Source organism: Kogia breviceps, chromosome 15, assembly GCF_026419965.1.
Source record: "Kogia breviceps isolate mKogBre1 chromosome 15, mKogBre1 haplotype 1, whole genome shotgun sequence".
Lineage (NCBI taxonomy): Eukaryota > Metazoa > Chordata > Mammalia > Artiodactyla > Physeteridae > Kogia > Kogia breviceps.
Genome location: NC_081324.1, coordinates 24,802,800 through 24,830,027, shown reverse-complemented (window position 1 = coordinate 24,830,027; position 27,228 = coordinate 24,802,800). Strand labels below are relative to the sequence as shown.

Below are 27,228 nucleotides of genomic sequence, written 5' to 3'. Positions count from 1 at the left end.
TAGCAAACAGAATCCAACAACACATTAAAAGAATCATACACCATGATCAAGTGGGGTTTATCCCAGGAATGCAAGGATTATTCAATATATGCAGATCAATCAATGTGCTACACAATATTAACAAACTGAATGATAAAAATCATACGATAATCTCAATAGATGCAGAAAAAGCTTTTGACAAAATTCAACACCCATTTATGATAAAAGCTCTCCAGAAAGTAGGCACAGAGGGAACTTACCGCAACATAATAAAGGCCATATATGACAAACCCACAGCCAACATCATTCTCAATGGTGAATAACTGAAAGCATTTACTCTACGATCAGGAACAAGACAAGATTGTCCACTCTCACCACCATTATTCAACATAGTTTTGGAAGTTTTAGCCACAGTAATCAGAGAAGAAAAAGAAATAAAATGAATACAAATCAGAAAAGAAGAAGTAAAGCTGTCACTGTTTGCAGATGACATGATACTATACATAGAGAATCCTAAAGATGCTACAAGAAAACTACTAGAGCTAATCAATGAATTTGGTAAAGTAGCAGGATATAAAATTAATGCACAGAAATCTCTTGCATTCCTATACACGAATGATGAAAAATCTGAAAGAGAAATTAAGGAAACACTCCCATTTACCATTGCAACAAAAAGAAAAAAATATCTTAGGTAGGAATAAACCTACCTAAGGAGACAAAAGACCTGTATGCAGAAAACTATTAGACACTGATGAAAGAAATTAAAGATGATACAAACAGATGGAGAGATACACCATGTTCTTGGATTGGAAGAATCAACATTGTGAAAATGACTATACTGCCCAAAGCAATCTACAGATTCAATGCAATCCCTATCAAACTACCAATGGCATTTTTCACAGAACTAGAACAAAAACTTTCACAATTTGTATGGAAACACAAAAGACCCTGAATAGTCAAAGTAATTTTGAGAAAGAAAAACAGAGCTGGAGGAATCAGTCTCCTGGACTTCAGATTATACTACAAAGTTACAGTAATCAAGACAATATGGTACTGGCACAAAAACAGAAATATAGATCAGTGGAACAGGACAGGAAGCCCAGAGATAAACCCACGCACATATGGTCACCTTATTTTTGATTAAGGAGGCAAGAATATACAATGGAGAAAAGACAGCCTCTCAATAAGTGGTGCTGGGAAAACTGGACAGCTACATGGAAAAGAATGAAATTAGAACACTCCCTAACACCATATACAAAAATAAACTCAAAGTGGATTAAAGACCTAAATGTAAGTCCAGACACTATCAAACTCTTAGAGGAAAACATATGAAGAACACTCTATGACATAAATCACAGCAAGATCCTTATTGACCCACCTTCCAGAGAAATGGAAATAAAAACAAAAATAAACAAATTGGACCTAATGAAACTTAAAAGGTTTTGCACAGCAAAGGAAACCATAAACAAGACAAAAAGACAACCCTCAGAATGGAAGAAAATATTTGCAAATGAAGCAACTGACAAAGGATTAATCTCCAAAATTTACACACAGCTCATGCAGCTCAATATCAAAAAAACAAACAACCCAATCCAAAAATGGGCAGAAGACCTAAATAGACATTTCTCCAAAGAAGATAAACAGATTGCCAACAAACACTTGAAAGGATGCTCAACATCACTAACCATTAGAGAAATGCAAATCAAAACTACAATGAGGTATCGCCTCACACCACTCAGAATGGCCATCATCAAAAAATCTACAAACAATAAATGCTGGAGAGGGTGTGGAGAAAAGGGAACACTCTTGCACTGTTGGTGGGAATGTAAACTGATACAGCCACTATGGAGAACAGTGTGAAGTTTCCTTAAAAAACTGAAAATAGAACTACCATATGAGCCAGCAATCCCACTACTGGGCATATACCCTGAGAAAACCATAATTCAAAAAGAGTCATGTACCAAAATGTTCATTGCAGCTCTATTTACAATAGCCAGGACATGGAAGCAAGCTGAATGTTCATCAACAGATGAATGGATAAAGAAGATGTGGCACATATATACAATGGAATATTACTCAGCCATAAAAAGAAATGAAGTTGAGTTATCTGTAGTGAGTTGGATGGACCTAGAGTCTGTCATACAGAGTGAAGTAAGTCAGAAAGAGAAAAACAAATACCATATGCTAACACATATATACGGAATCTTAAAAAAAATGGTTCTGAAGAACCTAGGAGCAGGACAGGAATAAAGATGCAGATGTATAGAATGGACTTGAGGATATGGGGAGGGGGAAGGGTAAGCTGTGACAAAGTGAGAGAGTGGCATGGACATATTTACACTACCAAATGTAAAATAGATAGCTAGTGGGAAGAAGCCACATAGCACAGGAGATCAGCTCAGTAGTTTGTGACCACCTAGAGGGCTGGGAGGGAGGGAGACAAAACAGGGAGTGGATATGGGGATACATGTGCAGCTCTTCACTTTGTCATAAAGCAGAAACTAACACACCACTGTCAGGCAATTATACTCCATTAAAGATGTTAAAAAACTATGTTAAATGGGAACAACTTCAAAGATTATATACAGGATAATAGGTTTTGAATAAGCCTAAAAATAACTACAATAAACTATTCCTTTTAGGAATACATATAGATTAGATGCAGTGGAATGAGTAAAAGGAAAAGCAGAACATAAAGATAAGATTAAGGAAGGTGATGACCTCGGGTGGGAAGGCCTGAGGCAAGATCTTAGGTCTGGATATAGGTTTTGTCAAATTCTTGCTTTGTTTTGAGTGATGAGCTATTTGCTGCTTGTCACATTAATTTTAAAAAAGAAAAGAAAAAAAAAAGAAACAAACAACAAAAACAGCTAAATACATCATTAAATAAAATCAGACCATGCATGGGCCAATAGAGGGAACGTTATCAGCCGGAAGATTGTGATTAAACCAGTTTTAAGCAGGAGCGGTCCACAAGGGGGAAAATAAACAAATATACTGGGCATCCATTGTAGGCTAGATACTGTCCCAGGTTCTGGGTTTACACCAGCAAATGTAATAATAATAATAATAGGGGCTTCCCTGGTGGCGCAGTGGTTGAGAATCTGCCTGCCGATGCAGGGGACATGGGTTCAAGTCCTGGCCTGGGAAGATCCCACATGCCGCGGAGCAACTAGGCCCGGGAGCCACAACTACTGAGCCTGCGCGTCTGGAGCCTGTGCTCTGCAACAAGAGAGGCCACGATAGTGAGAGGCCCGCGCACTGCGACGAAGAGTGGCCCCCGCTTGCCGCAACTGGAGAAAGCCCTCGCACAGAAATGAAGACCCAACACAGCCAAATAAATAAATAAATAGATAGATAGATAGATAGATAAATAAATAAAAACAATAATAATAATAATAAAATCCCCACCATCTTGGAGCTCACACTGTAGTGTAGGGAGGTGGACACTAAACAAAGTATATAGTGTCAGCATGTAAGAGGTATGGAGAGAAATGAAGATCTGGGAGACAGGAAGCAAGTGATCCAGGAAGGCCTCACTGAGAAAGTGACATTCAGGAAAAGTCCTGAAGAAGGGGGCTTGTAGATCTCTGGGGGCCAAGCTTCTCAGCCAAGGGAACAACCCGGGCAAAGGCCTTCAGGCAAGAGTGCCCAGAAGAGGGAGGAGGCCGGTGTGGCTGGAGGCAGGGTCAGGAGGGAGAATGGGGGCCTGCAGGCCACTCTGAGGACTTGGACTTTTACTCTGAGCAACATGGGGAGCCACTGGAAGGTTCTGAGAAAAGGAGGAAGCCATCTGACACGTTTCAAAGGGTCCCTCTGGCTAGACTGCTGGGGACAGAGGCTGGGGCCCTAATCAGGAAGCAGTTGTGATCATCCAGGTGAGAGATGAGGCGGCAGGTGCCTGAGAGATAAGAGCAGGGCAGGTGAGAAGTGACCGAATCCTGATACAATTACGACCCGGCCACTGCTCTCCTGGGGGCTCCAAGGCCAGCAGCAAAGACCACACATGCATCCAAATAACCACAACAGAGCATCTACCATCGACTCTACAGCAGTTTACGTAGAGTCCTGCTACCCTGTCTGGCCCGCAGAGGCCCTGCTCCTCAGACCCTGGCCCTGGACAGCTGCCTCCCCTGGGCTGTCACCTCTTGCAGCCGGAAATCCTGGTCATCTGTGTGGCCGGATGGGTGACATTCCACCTCCACCCAGGGTCTGTCAGCCCCACAGTTTCCTCCTCATGTTTGGGCCCTCCCAGGCACCCCAACCAGGGTTCCCCTGTGCCCTCATTACAGGCCTCACTCTGACCAGACTATCAGAGCCCAGGGAAGCTTTAAATCCGTGGTTCCCATTGAAATCACCTGGAGACGTTGGAAAATTACTGGCGCCTGAGTCCCACCCCCAGCGACTGCTGTAATAGGTCTGAGGTATAGCCAAAGCTTCCAGGTGATTCTAACCTGCAGCCAGGGTTGAGAGCCACTGCTCCAAGGGGACTGGTCTGGCTTCCCTGCCCCCATCCCTTACAGGTGCTTCATGCCCACAAGCCTCTTTCTGGTCCCCCCACACCCCTGCTCTCCAAGGCAAATCCCCGGCTGGTGCATCCTCCACTGAGGTGAGGCCTCTCTGCAGGCCCTAATCAGCCCTGAGATGAGTGGAGAGCGCTCACCTAACTCACAGGGTAGGCTGGGACCCAGGCTGCCCCCCAGGCCTGGAGAATGGAGCAGATACCCAGGACCACCGGCTTCCGTGGGCCCTGGGGCTGCTTCTAAGGCCAGAAAAGCCCTGCGGCTCAGATGCATTTAATCAAGGCCGGGCTGGCTCCCCTCCCCTGCTCCTCCCCATTCCTCCTCCTTTAGGACTTGGAATGCATTTTTTTTTTTTTTTTTTTTTTTTTGCGGTTCGCGGGTCTCTCACTGCTGTGGCCTCTCCCGCCGCGGAGCACAGGCTCCGGACGCGCAGGCTCAGCGGCCACGGCTCACGGGCCCAGTTGCTCCGCGGCATGTGGGATCCTCCCGGAACTGGGCACGAACCCGCGTCCCCTGCATCGACAGGCGGACTCTCAACCACTGCGCCACCAGAGAAGCCCCTGGAATGCATTTTTTTTTTTTTTTTTTGCCGTATGCGGGCCTCTCACTGTTGTGGCCTCTCCCGTTGCGGAGCACAGGCTCCGGACGCGCAGGCTCAGCGGCCATGGCTCACGGGCCCAGTTGCTCCGCGGCATGTGGGATCTTCCCGGACCAGGGCACGAACCCGTGTCTCCTGCATCGGCAGGCGGACTCTCAACCACTGCGCCACCAGGGAAGCCTGGAATGCATTTTTATTAGACTTTTCCTAGGTGAAAATGGTGCCGGGCTGGGGGTGGGGAAACTGGATGGAGTGTGATTTACAATACTGCCCTGAGTCCTCACACCTCCCCAGGGCAGCCACATGCGGCAGCCTGCTCAGAGCCATTGGCAGACAGGGAGCTCTGCTCAGGCTGCGCTCAGATCTGCCCCAGCCGGGAGCCACGTCTCTGCACAAGCACCCCAAAATCTCAAAAGAGCCAAAGGCCCTTTGGAAAACAAACAGGGGAATTTTCATGCTGGTGTCTGTAAGGTTCTGGCAAAGACTCCACTCAGAGAAATAGACCATGTTCCCCAAACCCCATACACGTCAGATCAGGCTGACCCTGTTATATTTTCTCTTTGCTCCAAGCAGCTCTTTTGACTCCCATCTGCCTCTACGTTCCAGGTCCAACCTTCCATCGCTGCTCTGCCCCAAAGAAGAGAGGCCGTCTTCCCTGGATATAGGGTTACGAGCCACCTCCTGCCCTTTATAGAGAGGGTGCCTTTCATCAGGTCACTTTCTGGTGGACTTAGTTCCCCCTGGGGCCCTCCTGTAAGTTCTATAGCAGGATTTCCCAACCTCGCCACTACTGACATTTCAGGCTTCTTTGGTGGGGAGGGAAGTCTTGTGCGTTGTGGGATGTGTAGCAGCATTCCTGGTCTCTACCCACTAAATGCCAGTAGCCCCCACCCTCCCCACATCTGTGACAATAAAAATGTCTACAGACATCACCAAATAACCACTGGAGTGGAGAAGGGGGCAAAATCGCCCTGTTGAGAACCAGTGCGCTATAGCAATTTGACTGGGGACCACTGGAGGGCAAGGACTATGCCGGCACTTCTGATAGCTCAGTCCGGTGGCCAGCACAGAAAACCAGACAGTGTGATCTTGGTCAGGACAACTCTAACCTAACCTCTCCGGGCTTCAGTGTCATCCTCTGTACTAATAATAATGGCCAATACGTGCTCGGGGCTGGCACTGTGCTAAGCACTTTGCATGGATTTTTTTCATTGAATTCTCACTTAACCCTCAATGTTTTTCTGGAAAAGGTATTTTACAGATGAGGAAGTTAATGCCCAGAGTAGTCAAGCAACTTAATCAAGAGCACACAGCAAGAAGGAAGGCAGTTTGACTCCAGAGCCACAGTCTGCACTCCCTCCCTCAAAGAGGGCCTTGGGCCTGAGACCACCTCTAAAGTCCTCCGCAGTCCCACAACCGCGCCACTCTTTTGATGTTGTCGCTACGAAGATAATGTCCACTGGGCATCCTGTATTCTTTGGCTCCCCCCTGCCCCGCCATCCATGATACGGCTTGCTCATGTCAATCAATCCGCTCCTACTACATTCTGTGCCAAGATCCAGCTGTCAATGAGTCATGGTGTTTACCTCTAGAGAGGAGGCAGATTTTAAAAGCCTGCTGGACATTTATTTACAACCGTGGTAAGGGCTAAGAGGGGGCCTGACCCAGGCCAGAGGGTCAGGAAAGGGACAGCCTAGCTGCTCTCTGATGGGTGTGCAGGGGTTAAAGCCATGAAGGTGAGAGAGGCCAGTGCCCAGAGAGAGCAGGTGTGTATCTCCTGAGGCGGAAAAGAGCGCTGCTTGTCCTAGAAACCAAGGGAAGAGAGAGCAAGAGGAAGCAGATGAGGTGGGCAGGACCTGTGGGCCCTGGTAAGAATTTCTACCTTTATCCGAGAAGCAGCAAGAGACCCTTAGAGGGTCCAAATAGGGAGAGGTCTTGTCAGACGAGCATACCCACCAGAGCAGCTACTGTGGGCTGCTGGGCGGGTCCCGGAGAGGGTGACAGGGGGCACGGAGGGACTGGCAAACTCCAGAGACACTGAACGTGCCGGTCACAGGGACGCAGGTGGGGCTGAAGCAGGAGGCCCTCACGGTGCTCTTTATAAGGGGTGGGGGGGGGGCTTCCCTGGTGGCGCAGTGGTTGAGAATCTGCCTGCCAATGCAGGGGACACGGGTTCGAGCCCTGGTCTGGGAAGATCCCACATGCAGCAGAGCAACTAGGCCCGTGAGCCACAGCTACTGAGCCTGCCCGTCTGGACCCTGTGCTCCACAACAAGAGAGGCCGCGATAGTGAGAGGCCCGCGCACCGCGATGAAGAGTGGCCCCCGCTTGCCACAACTAGAGAAAGCCCTCGCACAGAAACGAAGACCCAACACAACCAAAAATAAAATAAATAAATAAATTTTTATAAGAGGGGGGGGACCCAGAGTGTGGGGTCCAGGTCAGGAGCTCTGTGTGGGCGCCCTGCACTTGAGGGGTGCTATACACGACAACAATGGACCGAACGACTGACTGATCTACCAACTGATTCGTGGATAAATGATGCCCAAACCTCGTTCCTGGGATGAGGCTCAGTGTGAGGCCACCACCGACTTAGGACTCACCCTGGACAGAAACACAGCCAAACCACAGAAAAGACACCTGCAGGCGGCCAAGCCCTGGGGAAAGAGCCCATACAGTGAAAACATAAGTTATTATTACTATTACCTTATCAGATGTGACAAGAGCGCAGTCAAAGGTGGGCCCGCCCTGCAGCGTGTAGTATAATGTAAATGGACTCTCAGGTGGCAGTTGGCTGTTGCATTGATTCTTATTCACGCAGGAGCTAAATCACAGTGCTAATGTGAACCGTGTGTGAGATATGCCTTTTCCATGCACTGGCAGTGAAAGGCCTTCGCAGACCTATAGCCAAATGAATGTCCTTCTGAGTAATGGGAATCTGCACGTGGGCATTATTTTATTACCATGTACAAGCCAGCGACATCAAATCTCTGATGTCACGTTAAAGAAAGTACTCCAGCCAGCCACCCAGGGAGGTGAGGAAACACCAGCATGGAGCCCCTCGTGGAGAAAGGAACACTGAACTGCTATCCAGGGCCTGAGGATTTTAAAACTGTACTTAACACCCTTAGGTTGCTCCGAGAACCACAACACGTGAGGATAGGAATGGACCTCAGGCCCTCAGCTCAGCTGTGCGATGCATGAGGGAAGGGACTTGTACAGAATCGCTCGGTTCATCAGTTGCAGATCTGGGGCTGGAATCCACACCCTCTCACTGGTTCAGGCCATGGTGCTTCTTCCACGCCACTCAGGACACCAGGAAACCTTCACAGAGATTCCCAATCTCTCAGGCCCTGGCTTGAGTCTTCATTGAAACCCCCAGAGGAAATGAGAGTAAAGACTATTTCTATCAGCCCAAGTTGGCAGGCAAAGGACACTGCATCTTGGCAGATGTTTTTGTGACTATGGGATGCTATGGGGACTGGGGGAAAGTTGCTTGGAAGACAGGGAAATGGCATAGGAATCTGGGAACAAAGTCTTATTGACTTCTCTGTTTATAAATAATGCATACTCTGCCTACTTCTAGAAAAGATTTGGGGTGGTTTGCAATTTAAAACACATACATGCAATAAAATAGCTCAGACTAACATCAGATTGCAGAACTGGTTTTAATAGCAAAAAAAGTTGTAAATGACCCAGGTGTCCCTCTATAGGGGGCTGGTTTAAAAAAACTGTCCATGCATCCAGTGGAATACTACACAGCTATATTTTTAAATGAGGAATTTGCTCCGCATACGAACATGAAGAGATTTCAAGGACATATATTTAAGGAAATAAAAAAGCAAGGTGCAGAATATACAGTAGGCTATCTTTTGTATGGCAAAGTGGTTAAGAAAATATATTCAAATTTCTCCATTTTAGCATAAAGAAAACACTGAAAGAATAAACCTAAAAGTTATATAAATGGTGGCCTATAGGGGGCAACGGGGGGAGAGTGAAATCTCAGTGTATACCTTTGTATGTCATTTTTATTTTTAAACTGTATAAAATGCTTCACCTACTCAAAAATTCTAATTCAATTAAACACAGAGGAAAGGGGAAATGGGAAATCATTCTAGATGCAAGAGCCAAAAATTTCTCCCTTCTGCCCCCTCCAAAAATGGATGCTAAAAGTGCCGTGCCTGGAATCCCACAGTCACATGGACCCAGAAGTGGAGGGTGCGTCACTCCAACACAAGTGGAGGCCGGGCATGGAGTGCAGATGGGCAGACTGCTGGGGCTGGCTGCAGGATCCTGCCCTTCCTGACTCAGCACCGGAGGGAGCAAAAGAAGGGAAGAGCTGGGACCTGCCCCAGACCAGCATCGCTCAAGGCCTACCCACCTCTGGAGGGCTATGCCCAGGTCTGCTCCCTGACTCACAGTTACCACGGCTCCTGACATCAAGTGGTTCCAGAAGCAACCAAACTGCATTAAGTACAATGTTCACATTCTTAGGCTCTGCCTGCCAAGCCCACCCCACTCCGGGCCTTGCTCTCTGTATCCCCAGCATGGCCCTGGTTCCCCCAGCACGGTGCCCCGTGCCCCCGCGTTGCTCAGACTCAGTACTTGTTGGAGAAGAATTCCGGAGAGGTGAGAGGGCAGCACCCTCAGCTAAGGACGGTGGCTTGGGCCATGTAAGCGAGCTCTTCCCCTCCCAGGCTCCTCTCTGATCCCCTCTCGGAGTAGGAGGTGGCAGCCAACCATCACATCCATTAAAATGTACTGCTACCACCCTGACATCCACTGAGGAGGTGGAATTAACTCTAGCCTATGAATAAAGTATACCCATATTATAGAAAACCATATTATAAAAAACTAGAGTGATGCGTACGAGTAGTTTTTAAAAGATTATATTAAGTAAAAACACAAGCTGTAGAACATAATACAATACATAGCTTGATCCCATTTTTGTGTAATATTGATCTGTTTTCCCAGATCCATGGTAACAGTATAAATACAGATAGTGATATGAATGTAACAATTTTCTGAATTCTTGATGGTGGAGATCTCTGGGGTGGGGGTGGGGGTGTCTCACAATTTCCTTCACGTTCTCAAACACGTGTATATTATTTTGTTTTCTTATACAAAGCAATTATTATTTTTGTAATCTGAACATAGATCTCTCTCATGCATTGCATACATTGCTGGTCTGCTTGATCTAGTCGGAGATTCAGTGGAAGAACTCCCCTCCCGACCCTGCACCATCCAGCAGATGGGAAACTGAAGCCCAGAGAGGTCAAGTGACTTTCTTGGCATCACACAGTGAGTTAGCAACAAAGCTGGGCTGAGAGCTCCTATCTCCTGACTCAGTCCTGCACTCTTTCCACTACGCGTTGTAGCCTGAAAATAAAATCAGTGTGTATTTGCGGAGGGTTCTTTATGTGGTTGGTAGGGGAAAATAGGGGAAATATTGGCAAAAAAAAAAAAAAAAAAACTTGGCACTCCAGGACTCATTACCTGGCTGCCAGGTCAATACCACCTCCATTGACTCATGAACTATTCCAGACAAGTATTCATTTAAAGATGAAAGATTAACTGTAAATCAACAGCTGGAGTGAGCACTGAGTTACAAAGTGAATTAGAATAAGTGGGTAAATGGATGGCTGGTCTCAGCCCCAGTGGCCACCTGACTGTTACCCACCAGAGCTGGGAGATGGTCTATCCTCTGACTCAGAAAAGCAACAGAAGGTCAGGGTCAGGGGAGGCTTCTTTAAGGAGTATCTCTCTAACATAAAAATAATTGTCACTGCCTCCCCAAAAGCACCTGAAATGGCAGGATGCACATTAATCAATTAACAAGTGTTATTAAATCTTGTGTTGCCCTGGGCTCGGAAGGCCTGGCTGACAGGCATAAAGATGGTGGCCTCTTCCATATGGTCACTGCTTTACAACTCAGAAGGGCTTTCACTCATCATCCTGCTGGAGCCTCTTGATGTCGTGTGGCCAGCAGTTTTTAACCTTTGTTTTGTGTCTGAAGAAGCAGTTCCATGACTTGCTCAGGGGCCCACAGGGCAGTTTCCAAGGCAGAGCTGGACACCAGATCTGCCAGGCTTGGCCCCGTGTGCTTCTCTCACACCCCGCCCTGCTGGGGGCACCAGCGTCCAGAAAAGTAGACGAGCAGCCTCTGGGAAAGTGGAATGGCCAAAAAGCACGATACAAACCGGTCTAGAGTCGGGTGCTACGTCTCTCCCCACTGGACCACCAGTGGACACCTTTCGTCACTCTGAGATTTTTGTCTTTTGAGGACAGTTTGCATGTGTGGGTCTGCATATGTAATACACATGAACACATTTTTTAAATGTTTGACTAACTCTTTATACTTCTTGAAGTGTTTTTGCATACACTGCCCATTAAACTCTCTTTCTGTAGGTAAATGATGTCAGCAGGACAGGTAATCTAATTCTCTCCAGTTAACAGATAAGGAAACCAAGGCTCGGGGCAACTTGTCCCATGTCTTATTTACTTCTAGGTGGCAGAGGGGGAAGCCAAGAGCTCTCTCTGGATCATTGCATTTCATGCTTCCAATTCATTCATTTCATTTCATCCTGGGAGAGAGGCGTGGTTGCCCCATCTTACACTTCTGGACACTGCGGCCCAGGGAGACTAGGCCACCTGCCCCAAGCGGCAGAGCCAGAACCCAGCACCGTGGGCCCACAGCTGAGGTGTGAGGTGTATGATTTCAGGGAAGGTCCACAGTGGGGCAGGCGCTGAGTAGGTCCTTCCCCAAATACCAATACTAACAATAGCTTTCTGAGCTTTCAAATGTGCCGGGAGTGGGCTGAGCTCTGTCCGCACAGGACTCTTGAGGACAAGGCATGTGGCCCGGTTGTCTCTGAATCCTTGAGTGACACAGAACTGGGCCCCCTTGTTGACCTGAAGCACCCACCACAACCCTGTCCTTTTCTAGGACCTTTTCTTCCATTTCTGCTGTGCAAATTAAAGGACAGCGTGGGCTCTTAACTAACAAGTGCCTTTTTTAAAAAAAATAATAAATTTATTTATTTATTTTTGGCTGCGTTGGGTCTTCGTTGCTGCACACGGGCTTTCCCTAGTTGTGGTGAGCGGGAGCTACTCTCCATTGCAGCGTGCGGGCTTCTCATTGCGGTGGCTTCTCTTGTTGCAGAGCACGGGCTCCAGTAGTTGTGGTCTGCGGGCTCCAGAGTACAGCCTCAGTAGTTTTTTTTTTTTTTTTTTTTGCGGTACGCGGGCCTCTCACTGTTGTGGCCTCTCCGGTTGCGGAGCACAGGCTCCGGACGCGCAGGCTCAGCGGCCATGGCTCACGGGCCCAGTCGCTCCGCGGCACGTGGGATCCTCCCAGACCGGGGCACGAACCCGTGTCCCCTGCATCGGCAGGCGGACTCTCAACCACTGCGCCACCAGGGAAGCCCCAGCCTCAGTAGTTTTAGCGCACGGGCTTAGTTGCTCCATGGCATGTGGGATCTTCCCGGACCAGGGCTCGAACACGTGTCCCCTGCATTGGCAGGCAGATTCTTAACCACTGAGCCACCAGGGAAGTCGCACTAACAAGTGTCTTTGATGGCTATTCATGCCAAATAACGCCATGCACGCCCTCTGGGAGGAGTGAGAGCCCCCCATCCAGCTCTCCACATTCAAGAAACTGAACTGGCTCCCAAGGCTGCCTCAAATCCCTTCACCTTTACTGGAACAACTGTGGCCCACCTCTTGCAAGATTTCCACTCAGGTCGTCTTCTCTCTCTGCCCTAGGAATGATTTGCTGATGATAATAAACATTTCCACATGAAGGCTTGGGTGTCTCTGAGTCATAATTTATTGCTTTGTTTCGTGGTTGATACTTTTTTTTTTTTTTTGCTTTTTGCTTAAAAGACCGGGCAGGAGTGAGTGAGCCTGGACGAGATGAGTAATCCCAGCTTCTCTAAACTCTGGTGGGAAGACGGAAATAAGGGGTGGAGCCGGAGAGGAGAGGATGGGAGTGGCTGGTAGAGCCAGGCAGGGGGAGCACGACCCCAGTTCCGGACAGGGAAGACTTGGGTCCCCAAGTCAGATAATACTGTAATCCAAACAGGGTTTATGTGCTCAGCTGCAGCCTGTGGGTGTATGGAGGCGGGAGACAGGGAAGTATTCTAGCTGATTGATCCATAACCAACAAAGGGATGGTCTGTCCAAATCTTCCCCAGGCTTCAAGGCCCAGGTCAAGTGCCACCTCCTCCAGGTGGCCTTCAAGGATCACTCCAGCCAAGAGCAATTCCCCTTTCCTCTGAATCTGAACCTTTCGTTTATCACTAGGGTTAGATGGCTTTGCCCCATCACTGTTTATTTGTACTGCTTCTCCAGTTCCATCATGAGCTCCCAAAGGGCAGAGAACTTGTTTTTACCTCCTCTGTACCTTTTAAGTGTGTGACACCCAGGATAGTCTATCCCTTGGGTAATGTTAGACCACACCTATACACAGAGCCAGGAGTCTCCAAGCAAACATTTGTGGACTGAGTTTCAGGAAATGGCACTAAATAATAATCACACAATTTAACCTTTGGTCTTGGGCTTTATACCGCACCAAGCCCTTCCATAATCTTGGAAGGTAAGTGGCAGGTGATATGAAGCTCAGTTTACAGGTAGGAACACTGAGACTTAGAAAGTTTGAGTGATCGACCAATGACCAGTTAGTAAATAGAAACAGCTCTGGAACCCACGTTTCTGACCTTCCTGATTATCCTTAGGGGAGCTGAAAGTTTCTGTCTCCCCTGAAGCACATGACAAATTATTTGGGGGAACACGGCACTGCTATGCACCACCACTCTCCCACTCCGCAAGATGCACGGTACGTGTTAACATTCATTCACAGTACAACCGAAGTTCTGAAGAAACCTGTTTGGCTTAGTTCAGTGCAACCTTCTCCAAACTTACCTCACCTGGAACTCTTTTGCATGGGACACCTACAGTATCCGGAACTGGGGAAATGTTCTGCTGCCCCACTGCTGCTTTCCTAAAGGATAAATCATGTTCCCAGGAGAAGCTGTATATTATGGACGAAGAAAGGTTTAAGCTAGATGACGAAAGCTCTAATTGTGAAATTTCAGGGCTCAGCCAACCAGTAAGGACATTTATTAATATTTTACTTTTTATTATTGAACGTTTCAAATACCCACAAAAGAGAAGAGAGTAATAAATCCCCACATACCCATCACCAATTACCAAACCAGATTCAACAATATTCAGCAATCTGTTCTTGCTTCATCTTTTTTTATCTAAAATATTTTAGAGAAAATCCCAGACATCATCTGTAAATGCTCAGTATGTAACATTGCTACAGTATTACACACCCTAAAAAAATTAACGATAATTCCTGGGTATAACAGGGGCAAGATGGGAATAAAGACGCAGACCTACTAGAGAATGGACATGAGGATACGGGGAGGGGGGAAGGGGAAGCTGGGACAAAGTGAGAGAGTGACATGGCCATATATACACTACCAAATGTAAAACCGATAGCTAGTGGGAAGCAGCCGCATAGCACAGGGAGATCAGCTCGATGCTTTGTGACCACCTAGAGGGGTGGGATAGGGAGGGTGGGAGGGAAGGAGATGCAAGAGGGAAGAGATATGGGGATATATGTATATGTATAACTGATTCACTTTGTTATAAAGCAGAAACTAACACACCATTGTAAAGCAACTATACTCCAATAAAGATGCTAAAAAGATTAAAAAATAATAAAAATTAAAAAATAATAATAGTAATAATTCCTGGGTATCTAATGTACAGCCTGTCTCTAACCTCCTTGATTCTCTCAAATAGAGTCAAAGTAGACTTGAGTCATGAGTCAAACTGGACCCATAGAGGCCATTCTGTTGGTATATCTCTTAAGACTCTAAATCTGTAACAATTCCCTCACATCTCGTCATTATTTCCCCTCTACCTCCTGTTGGGAAGATAGGGCATTTGTCCTGAGGAGACTTTTCGTTCTGGATCTGGTGGCGGCCTCTCTGTGGTGGGCTTTCCCATGTTCCTCCAGCTCCTGCATAAGGGGGTCGTTAGATTTACAGGCAGGAGAAGTTTTATGTTCAGTTTTATGGTGGGAAAGTGTCCTGGGTGCTGTTGCGTCCTTCCTGTCACATCACTTCTGGTGGTCCACTTTTAGCAAAGCTAATATTGATCCATGGATTTGGATGCTGGGGGGGGATATATCTTTTTGAGCAACTAGGTCTTCCCAGTATCTCCAAAGTCGTATCACATTCTAGAATTTGGTTCTAGATACATCTCTAGCTTGGGATTTCATGGAGGACTCTCTACTACCATCAGCTCCAAAATTCTATCAGTCTATCCTTTCCTAGGCTATCTCTGGGTGACCTTTTACCTTTCTTTCTTTCTTTCTTTCTTTTTTTAATAAAGAAAAGACACTTTTAAGTGACCAGACAAGCCAGGGACCCTGTCTTCCCTTCTGGCCAGGTGCTACCAGCAACTCCATGGGCTTAGCTGGAGTCCCAAGGTCTCCACAGCCCATGGATTCCTCCACCCATCTCTTAGGAGATGAGTCAGAATCTCAAGGAGAACAAGAACACATAGTTGAACATGATAAATATGCATCCAAAATTTTTAAAAACCAAATTACACAAATCAAGCTTATTCTGAGAGGTTCGTTTTGCCAGGGGTCTCTAGTGCTCCAATCAGCATAATTAAATAGCAGGATCTCTCTAGAATTGATTGTGGTTTTCACATTTTTTTTTATCATCCAAGGACCATTTCAGCGAGATGATTTTAAGCTAATAAGAACCCCCGAATTAGAAACTAATTAAGGAGATGGAAAATACAAATGTATTTGTTTTTAGTCGGGCACTATTTTTATCAGAGGAAGCATGCAAAATTACAATTGTCAAGTGCCAATATGAAGGTTGTCAGTCAAGGGCAATGCGGCTTTCTGCCTCTCCCTGCTGCAAAACTTTAAGGTGATATATCAGAAGCTGTTCCCTGTGGGCCCCCAGGAAGCAATAAAGAGACTAATTTTGAAGAGCAGAATTACATACTGCTAGACCTGACGAGGAAAAGGGGGTTGCCATAATACTCTCAACTCTTTGGTGATTAAGATTCGTAGCGCCTCTTGCTTTTTGAATGCATGTGTGCCTGGCAACAGCATTAAATCGTTGCAGTGCACTTTCTCATATGCTCATTTAACAGATGAGAACATTAAGGCCTGGGGAAGTTGAGAGATGTGTACAGGGTCACAAAGCAAACTTAGAAAGAATCTAGACTATATCTCTAACTAAATATGCTTGATTTTATGACACTCCCTCCTCATCGTCCCCCACATGTGCCATAGATTACCTTTTAAAATAGATGCTAAGGGGCTTCCCTGGTGGCGCAGTGGTTGGGAGTCCGCCTGCCGATGCGGGAGGCGCGGCTTCGCGCCCCGGTCCGGGAGGATCCCGCGTGCCGCGGAGTGGCTGGGCCCGTGAGCCATGCTGGGCCCGTGAGCCATGACCGCTGAGCCTGCGCGTCCGGAGCCTGTGCTCCGCGCAACGGGAGAGGCCACAACAGTGAGAGGCCCGCGTACCACCAAAAAAACAAAAAAACACAAAACAAAAAACAAACAAACAAACAAAAAAACAAAATAGATGCTAAGGGGCTTCCCTGGTGGCGCAGTGGTTGAGAGTCCGCCTGCCGATGCGGGAGGCGCGGGTTCGCGCCCCGGTGGCTGGGCCCGTGAGCCGTGGCCGCTGAGCCTGCGCGTCCGGAGCCTGTGCTCCGCAACGGGAGAGGCCACAACAGTGAGAGGCCCGCGTACCGCAAAAATAAATAAATAAAAAAATAACTAAAATAGATGCTAAGTCACAATGACACTGCTTTGTAGGATCCTTTTAGGATTCGTGACAGCCTTGAGAGCTCAGGGCCCAGGAGAGGAGCAGGAAGCAGAAGCCAGCTGCCCCCGGGGGAGGAACAACACAGGGACCCACAGACAGCTGCGGTGAGCATCCAAGGACCACTGACGCAACCTCACACAGTCAGATGTTGACCCAACCTTGAAAATGTCATTTCAGTCCCCAGGGCTGGAGAACTCCCATTTGTCTATAGACTTTGCACTGATTCCAGCATGGCTGACACCCGGTTACTCTTTGCATCACCGACCTGTACCTCCTTTATCCTGCTCCCTCCACCCCAGCCCTAAGGACAGGGGATCTGCCGGCAGACACTCTATTCAAACCTCCTTTCCCATCGCAGAATCCTCACCAAATCCAAGCCAGGTAAGTGAAGAGGACCCTTCCTTAGCTCCAGGCCTCTCTCCCCTCCGGCCCAGAAAAGATGGATTGAGAACTTTCTTGATAACTAGGGTAGATTCCAAACTCAGGGGGATGAGTTAGAGACCCCATACAACAGGCTGAAGAAAACTAAGGATGTCAAGGAAACCTGCCACTGACCCACAGGAGACAAAGGATTATTAGTTGAGAGGTGCTCGCCCTGCAGGGAGGAACGCCCAGGGGAGCACTGAGCGGGGCCCACGGGTGGGAGGATAGTGCGTGATGATGGCCCAACCTGCCATGTGATGCCGAGTGGAAGGGCACGTCTAGAATCAACCCAGCTCCCAACCAAGAAACCACGCCAGGTAGGGAATTAAGAGTCTTAATAACATTTTATAATTTTATGCAGGTCTTTCACATATACTATCTCATTTGAGTCTCAGAAAAACCCCAAAGGCAGAAATCAACCCATTCCTCAGGTGGGGCTGGGCTTAGGGGAACTTGATTTTGTGGAGTGCCAACCTTATGCCAGTGACATCTGTCAGGACACATATGTAGCAATTACTATTTTCTGCTGCTGTTGGGAGCCCGTGACTGGGGCAGATGTCATTCACAGAGTAATAAAAAAATACCCTCTCCCAAACCCAGAAAGAGCAGCCATATCTATGACAGCAGGCTCCCTGGCCCTCACAGGGAGTAATCTGTATTTTTATGGCTGGTAAAGAAAGGAGGCAGGTAAGGTAGGGATGGGCCTTTGTTTCAAAGGCTGAGGCTGGGAGACAGGAGAGAAAGGGGATGAAGGACAAGCAGCTTTTCGAGTAGGGTGCCTGGGTCAGGTCCCAAGACACTTGGGATGGCTTAGGTAATGGGGTCCTGGGGTGGCCGGCACCCCCTCGGCCCACTGAAACAGTGCCACGGTGGTGTCCATCCTCTAGAGATGAAAGCCCGGGGGCCCCCGCCTTCTCTATCACAGAGCTGACACAGGGGCACAGGCTGCCTGCAGGACCTGCCTCCTCCAGCTGACCACACGGCTCTGGATAAGGAGGGCCACAGGCAGCCACCCTGGGCCAAGGTCCAGGCTCACCCCCTGCCCATCTGTCCTGCCCCACAAAGCCCCAAAGTCCTCATGCAACAGAAGGGTAGAAACAGAACTACAGAAATTCCGGCCAGGACACTTTTGCCACACTTAGCCCATAGGGAACTCAACCCGGTTTTCATTCAATTTAGGAAAATAAAAAGCATTATTTCTTGCCGTGGAATGTCACAGAGTAGTGATTATTTTATTTAGTCCTCAGAGTTACCCAGCAAAACAGACATCCTTAGTGCCATTTTCAATGCAGCTTCTGAAGCTCAGAGAGCTTTGGGAACTGCCTGGGGTCAGCCCGGGACCAGTAAGTGTTGGCATCTGAGGCCAGCTGGGAAGACCTGCAGCCACGGCTGGTTCTAGAGAACATACGTTACCATCCAGAACAAGTGATTCAAGACATCTCTGATTCTTCAAGCCAGTTTCCCCAGGAATTCATTACAGATGTGTCATGAGAAGAGGACAGAATAGTAAGTCCTGTTGTCTAGCTCAGGATACAACTGGCCTCTGGGTGCCCCTGGGCAAAGATGCTCTAAATTCTAGACCTAAGCTGTCCAATAGAGTAGCCACTAGCCACAGGTGCTGTTGAACACTTGCAATGTGGCTGGTCCAAACGGAGATAAACTGCAAGTATCAAATGCACTCTGGACCTCAAAGACTTTGTACGAAAAGAAGAATATAAACTATCTCATTAATAATCTTTATATTCACTCCATGTTGCAATAATAATACTTTGGACATGTGCAGTTAAATGAAACATTATTACAATTAATTTCACTTGCTTCAAATTGAAAATCCCATGAGACTGGCTCATGATCAGTCTCTCTGGGCAGCCCTGCTCCAGGTCCCAAGTCTTGCCTCGGTTTTTGTACCCGACTCATCCTGCCCCACTCCCTAGAGCAGCGCTGGAAGCCCAGGAGGCAAGACTCTCCAAGCATTCCGAGAATGTCCTCTCTTCTCAACACGTCTGTAAATTCCTGGACCCACCCCTCCCTCCCTCTGTCGTATTCAGTGCCCAGAAAGCATCCCCAGGCCCAGCAACTGCCAAAGCACTCAGAGTCAGTCACCATTTCTGAGTGTTCGGATCCACCTTAAACTACATTTTCCACGGCCAGAGGAATGCCGAGAACCAGGTTTTCAAAGCCCAGGCCTCAAACCCTGTTCACAATCAGAAGCCCAGGGAATTGGGATGCGTTTCTCCCAGCCTTCTTTGCCCCCTCCCCTCCCAGACCATAAGCTCCTCCAAGAGCAGAACAATGGAAGAAAACTAAATGATTGATCACTTACTATGGTGCCAGCTGCTGTGCTAAATGTTTTTCATGTTTCATTTTATTTAATTCTCCCAATCAGCCTGTGAGTGAGAAAGTCTTGTCCCCATTTTGAAGACAGGAGCCTGAGGCTCCCAGAATCCCAGATCTGTCTCCACTCCCACGTTTTTTCCTCTGCCCTATGTTCCCTCCCCTGAGAGCAGACATACCTCATGCATCTTTGTATATCTGGCACCTAGCACAGTGCCCAGTACAAAATAGGTACTCGGTAAATATTGGGAAACTAGTTTAAGAAACTTCTAGATTCAACCCTTTGTTCTTTCTAGACTTAATCAGAAAGTATTTTGCCCTTTACCTTCCTGAGGCTGCTAAGTCCTCAGCCACCCACCTGCAGGGCTGGGCCTCTTCTACCTCCTCCTGCCCCCCCCCATCACCTCCCATCACGAGGGCCCAGGGTCAGCCCTGCCCAGGTCCCCAGTCAAGCCTAAAATGCTCAGACTGCCTGCTCCACTGAGAGGTGCGGGTCTGAGAATAGCCCAGAGCTGGTACACTAGGGTCTAGGGTGCCCGGGGACACAGCTAGCCCCAGGAAACTGTGAAGATACCAGCTCCCTAGCAAAGCCCCTCCAGGCCTAGCCAGACCCCTAACTATCCTCACCAGGGTCCCCAAAGCTCGATTCCCCTGCCATTTGTTCATATAGACAGGAGCCAGGACCTGGGCCCACCTGATACCTGTGGCTGATCCATTTCCTAGAGCTGGGCTCAGCTTTCTGGATTCCTTCCTCATCTTATTCTTTCTGCCTGACTTAGAACAAGGCCACCCAGAAGTCCTAATGCTCTGCCCCTCCCCACCCCTTGGCTTGGCTTTGTGGACCCTGACATTGGCCTGCACTGGAATGGAATTTGCCACACCCTTTTGGGCCTCCTGCCCCAGGCCATTGGTCCTTTCCCCCTGCCCTGGTCAGTTTCCCAAGGCCCCAAGCTATTTTTGCTCCCGCCCCAGCCTGTCGTTTTCCCCATGGCGGAAATTGCCAGAGTGGTACCCAGTATGACACACACAGTGACGACCAGATGGCCAATGGAACAGGCCCTCCACTAGAACAGAGCTCATCTTCGGGGTCTCCAGTCCCCCTGGACCCTGGTCCTTCCAGCCTCAGGGTCTTGCCCTCTAGGCTCTGGGGATCTTCTCAATGCTTTCTGCCTTGGCTGACCTCCTCAGATTATCTGCTAGACCCAGGGTGTCTGCCAGCCCCTGCCTGTGCTCTCCAGACCCCCACCCATGACCTCCCCAAGTCAGCCTCGGTCATCTGTTACTTGCCCTGGCATCCTTGGAGGGACGAAGGCAGCCACAAAGTCCCTATTTCCTTTTTGACAAGAAATACCAACCCATCACCTCACGGGTCATTCAAGAAATCTGACCCAACCCAGAAGGCTTCTCAGCCAATAAGGCCTCCAGGTCTATCCCTTAGGTATCACTGATCCATGAAAGACCTCCTGCACCCCTCACTGCCTTTGTTTCCCCACTGGCATCCATGCCCTGCTTCCCATGGGAGCTGATGGGAAATAATGACTTCCTGATTTGCTCCTCTAAGGTCTTAAAACAAGAGGCGCTACATCCACATGGCATCAGGCCTTCCTGTAAGGTATAGTAAATGAACCTGCCCGATGCTAAATCTGCTGGTGCCAACTCCAGCAAGAGCTTGGGGCAGAAACTAATAACTATAAGGCATCCGTCTATTATCTTACCAGGCCTTACTCTGCTTTGTTTGCATGGTTTTCCTCCCAAGAGCTGACATTTTATGTCTACTGCAGGCTGATATATTCTCCTACCCGCCATATCATTCAGAAAGGATTGATGAACCTCAGGTTCATTACCTGTCATTACACCGCGTACATGTCACTTGGGGCCGAAGTATCCATTCTCCGTGAGTCTCCCCGGTGGTACAGTCTCCCGACTTGGAGGCTCCAGGTCCAACGAGCTACAGACTGTGCTCACGCCTCAGGCCCTGGTGGGCTTCTTGCCATCCCTTACTGCTCTCCTGTCTGGCCTACTCCTCGGGGGTAGTGAGGCCTTCTGAGTTCCCAGCTGCTTCAGAGGAGACCTGTAGGAAGAACAAAGGTCCCTGTGACCTACCAAGGCCAGAGACACATGTCCAAGTTTTAGCTGTTCTAGAACTTTCCAGCCAACTTTTTCTCTCTCTCTCTCTTTATTATTAGATCTTGTAACTCCAGGTGACTATACAGACTCTACCTCAGCTAGGGACTTCACTGCCAATGTCCCATCCACCAACCCTACCCCCAGGCCTCAGCATGCGTGTGCCAAACACACACACCCCTTCATTCTTATCTTCTTACCTTGGCATATTTCGTTTCATCTGCCTGAAAGACCCACCTTCAGTCACTCATCCTACCCACCATTCAGAGTTTAGCTCATACCCACCAACAGAACCTCACTGACCCGGGAATGAGGAAGGACCTGGGTGTCCTCCCTCCGCCAATGAGACCCACAAAGAACAGCCCATGTCTACCGGGGACATTCCTCAACTCCTGTAGCCCAGGCCCTGGGACAAGGCTTCCGGTGTGCTGTGGTTTGGGGGCTCCAGGAAAGCCACCCACCTGTGGCCTCCTTCCACAGCCCTTCGCTCAGAGTGAGAGACAAGGGTACAGATGCAAACCTCGCTGGGTGAGGGACACAGACACTGCTGCACTGCGTGACCACATTTCATAGCCAAGAACCACAGCTCACACTCCGGGGTGGCAGTGGGCAGGTAGGAAGGGGCTCCAGCAAGAGGAAGCCACGCCTCAGCATGCAGATCTCCTAGGTTCTGGAAACTGGGGCCACATTGGCCGTAGCCCTGCATCTCTGACCAGGCGTGGCCACAAGCTCCCGGGGCCACTGCCCAGACAGCTATGACCCTGAGCTCCACCCCAACTTCGGGGTCCTCTGGGCCTCAGTGGACCCACAGGTGAGAAGGGGCTGTGGCAGGTGGAGAGTGTCCCCCGGGGCATCCAGCGCTGCAGGAAAGGGGGAGCACTATGAACAGGGATGAGGGTAGCAAAGGGAGGCAGGGACCTGGGGTCCCATGGATTTTGTAAGCCTAATGATGACAATGTCTTACACACATACCCTGACTTATACCCTTCAAGCTGCTTTGGCATTCACTGGACCCATGTGGTTTCACAGTAGTGACATAAAGGGGTATTTTTTTTCTTTTTTACGTTATTTTAGAGATGAGGAAACAACAAAAGCACAGAAAGGTTGAGAATCTCACTAAAGATCCCACAGTAAGGTAGTGAACGAGTCAAGACTGGAATTTCTGACTCCCAGTTATCTATCATTCTTTTCAGCGAGCCCCTTGGTCCTGGGTTAATTTCCTACCACGTCAGGGGAATGGCAGGTCGGTAGGAGTGGGGAGGACAAGGGGAACAGAGGCATGCTTGGCCTGCTGTGGGGGAATGGGGAGAAGAGAGAACAGGAGGAGGATGGAGCCTGTGGTTTCTCCCCTGCTAGGAGGGTCTAGGCGAAGAAGGCACAGAGAAGAGAGTGATAAACAGGGAAGGCAGGAATGTGGAGGCCCCTAGCTGACAGGAGCAGCTCAGGCAAAGAGGGTGCTGCTGTGATAAACAGCCATAGCTTGGGAGTGGGGAGGCGGGCAGGGTGCCGACCTTGAGCCTCCAGGGCAACCTGGCTTTACAGCTCTCGCCTCCGAGGCATTGCTGGGCAAGGCAGCCCCGGGGATTAGAAGCCCCTTTGAAAGGACAAAGCAGTTATTGGTATTACCTTCCAAAAGCATATACACACATCAATGCTCTTTGGTATATGGGATATATTCCTGAATAATGAAAATGAAAAAACGCCACCACGAAGTTCCACCCCTACGAAGAAAGATCTCAGATGGTCCTGGACAATGGGATTCTCTGCTTGATTCCAACGCTGCTCTGCTTCTGTTCTCCAGGAAGAAGTCACAGCCTAGGAAATTCCTACCTGGCAGGAAGGCAGGCCGAGATCCTTCTAGAATAGGCAGCACAGGCCAAAGGCCAGGAAACCCCGGATAGGTGGCCAATCCATGGGTTCAGCGGAAAAAGGACGCAAACACCAAAGGCAGCCAGGAGCTCGGTGCAGACCCATGTGGCCACCGGACCACACCTCCAAACATCAGGCTACGGGAAGAATGGAAAGTCATCCCCTGGTGTTATTATCGCTCTGTGTCCCAGGCACCCTGGGGAAGGGGAGGGGGTCCTTGTTCTACCTGGTAAGACGTGAGCCCTACTACACATGCACCAGATGCCGTGGGGAAGGGAGGAGAAGCTGCACCCTTCAGAAGCCATTTAACCAGCCTGTCCTATGGGCTGCAGGATCACCTGGCAGCTAGCTCCGGAAACAAACAGCTAGAGCACATCAGTTTTTGCTGGGGGTGGGAGGGTGGGGATCGGAGTCCTCCTGCGCCCTCCTGTAAGGTGGGGTTGAAACATATTCACAGCAGATGGTGCTGTCGCCCTCACTCGGGATTCTTATTCCTAATTATCTGTGCTGTCAGCAAAACAATTAACCCGCAAAGAAAAACTGCGCCATCCACTCCCAACCATATGAAAAGACAATTTTTCCCAAGGACAAGGGACACTTAGGGCAGCAGCAGAGGGAAAGTAGGGCAGCCTTGTGTTCGATTTGGGATCTCACTCTCCCTGGGCGATTTCGCCATCCCCTGACCTCTGTGGTCCGCTGCGTGCATCGCATGGCAGCCCCTCCCGCCTCCGAGCCTGCATTTCCCTTCCCATAAAAAGAGGGGGTGAGTCCAATCCCTAGAGTCCCCTTCAGTCCCACAGTGCTAGCATGCTACAAGCATGGCTCTTTTCCTTTGAATTTTAAGTTCCTTTGGAGTAGAGGTTGAGTTTCCATTTGTTCCTCCGTTCATTTGCTCACTTGCTTATCTGCTTATTCATTCATTCATTCATTCATTCATTCACTCATTCAGTCAGTCAGTTATATAGGAGATACGAAGAAGCTATCTATTCAGCCTTCTTGACCACTGCACGGAGCTTTCTTCCCCTGGGATGTGGAGGGAGGAGGCAAGGATGGAGCAGGGTGAGGTGGAGGTGCAAGGGGCTTCATTCTTGGCACTGGCTTGGCATCAGCTGTGGGAGGGGAATCCCATTGCATTTGTGTTCTCTCTGAAGATTCTGCTGCAGGAAGGCAGAGTCCTCTCCAGAGAGCTGAATGTGGTAAGCAAGCCACCTTGGTCCCCAGGGCAGGCCTGCAGAGGGGTGGATAGGTGCTATGTAAGGAAATCCAAAAGCCCCCATCAGTGGCTGTGGAGCTGGAGAGAGCACTTCGCAGGTGTTCATTAAAGACCTGAGGAGTGAGTGAATGAACCAGAATGCCCCTCCTTAAAGGAACTGTTTAAAAGAAAGGAGAGTTTTTATAGGGCTAAGGCATGATGTTTGTTACCCAGGGGGCTACTATTTAAGGCTGGGCTGGTTGGTCCATTTTGTCTGTTGTCAGGCACTGTCACAGGAAAGAAAGCAGGGTGAGCAAGAAATTGTAGAATGATCACTGTCAGAGCTGAAAGAGCCTTCAGGGATGACATCATCCTGGACACGTTTTGCAGGTGCCATCTGGAGAGGTTGCGGGCCTGGCTGCTCACAGACAGGGCGGGCAGAGCAATACTCTGCCGCAGCTGGCTCCACATCCAGGCCGCACTCTGGTCCCAATCGACACAGCCTCCCAGGACCACCCCTCAGTACACTGGGGAACTCACAGGGCAGAAAGGAAGGCCCAGATGGGGGCACCGTCTGGCCCACACCCCTCCGCAACCCCATGGGGCAGCAGGCCTCCTACTCGGGCAGTGGCAGTGCTCTGCGCACCTGGTGAAGGAGCGCAGAAAAAAGATAGGGTCGGGGCTGGGGGGGGGCGGTGGAGGGCAGGGAGCTGAGACTCCTCCTCGACCACCATTTTGCCCAGTTCAAGCCTTGTGACGTCTTTCTTCCGTCTCCCTGTCGCCCATCCGGCTACCAGCATTTGCCTTCACCCAGTGACCAAGAGCACAGGCTCGGATGCCAGCTCCTCGGCATAAAAGGAGTGTGTTTATATTCAAAGCGGGCCGTTGCCCACTCAGAATCTGCCCACTCAAAGGCAGCACATGTGACTGCACCCCCTGCCCAGAGCCCAAGCGGGACAGACGCCAACCTCTGGCTGGAGACGTTTCTAAATATGAGCGTGGCACAAAGAGTCAGGTTCCCAGGCCTCCTCTGCTCTGGAAGACCCAGCCAGGATTGTCAAGGCTGCCCGGAAGGAGGGGGCTGGGGGCAGTCAGGATCAGGAGGCAGCCAGCTGAGACAGCCATCAGCCCCAGAAACATCACCTGAACCTCTCCCTGGCCTTCCAGCCTCGTTAGGGGGAGAGAAAGGATTATACTGCACCCAGAAAGTCTAATCAATTGCCTGAAACCCTTGGCAGCAGGGACAGGAAAGCCACTGCTTGCTCAAATGCACATGGATTAAAAATATACAAATGGAATATTTTTTTCTTCCCCTCTCCTCAACCTCCTGAAGCCTGGGGTGCTTGTTAAAAATAGCCTTGCTGTGGCATGGATCCTACAAAACCCAATGGCTGGCATAAAAATTAAGAAGCCATTGGAGGCAGCACTAAGTGGTTACCCCTGGGGAGTGGGCTGGGGAGGGCCGGGAGGGGGTGCTTTCAAGTGTTTGCAGACACACTTCTACACTGCTTGGATTTTTAACAAGCAGATAGTATTTTTATTAGGCTTTTTTCCAAGTCTCTGTTCTCTCTTTTTTTTTTTTTACTCTTTAGTTCCTCTTCATATTTTTTTTAACATATTTTTTGGCTGCGTTGGGTCTTCATTGCTGCATGCGGGCTTTCTCTAGTTGTGGCGAGTGGGGACTACTCTTCATTGTGGTGCGTGGGCTTCTCATTGCAGTGGCTTCTCTTGTTGCAGAGCATGGGCTCTAGGCGCACGGGCTTCAGTAGTTGTGGCACGTGGGCTCAGTAGTTGTGGCTCACGGGCTTAGTTGCTCCATGGCATGTGGGATCTTCCCAGACCGGGGCTCGAACCTGTGTCCCCTGCATTGGCAGGAGGATTCTTAACCACTGACCATCAGGGAAGCCCCAGTTTGTTTTTTTAAATGGAGATTCATCCACTGCATCCTCCACCTTAAGCTTAAGGCTCAACTTGCACTGACCTAGCAACCCGACAGCCCAGTGCTGGCTGCCCTGGTGATGCACAGACCCCTTGGCACCCAGGACACCAGGTGCAAATACAGCCCAGAGTCATGAAAGGAGCACTGAGGGTCAGGGTCAGAGTCTCAGATCTATGGCTGTGTGACCTCAGACAAGCCACTTGAACTCTCTGGACTTCAGTTTCCTTAACTGTAAAATGAGGCAGTTGGATTAACGGCACAACAGGTACCTTCTAGTTGTAAGCATTTCACAATTTTAAGGATTGAGGAAAATATCTGAAACTTGCCCTGTGTTTGTCCCTACCATGAATGGGCAAGGGGAATGTGTCCCTGAGC

General features: G+C 49.1%; 1 protein-coding gene across 1 annotated transcript in view; it reads right to left on the bottom strand.

Moving 5' to 3' along the window:
• The window catches only part of ZBTB7C (zinc finger and BTB domain containing 7C), a 379,174-nt gene that overhangs the window by 278,524 nt on the left and 73,422 nt on the right, over nucleotides 1-27,228 (bottom strand). Inside the window, exon 2 of the mRNA XM_059040959.2 lies at nucleotides 21,574-21,800. The gene's annotated coding sequence lies outside the window, so the exon portion shown is untranslated. The remainder of the gene's footprint in view (nucleotides 1-21,573; nucleotides 21,801-27,228) is intronic.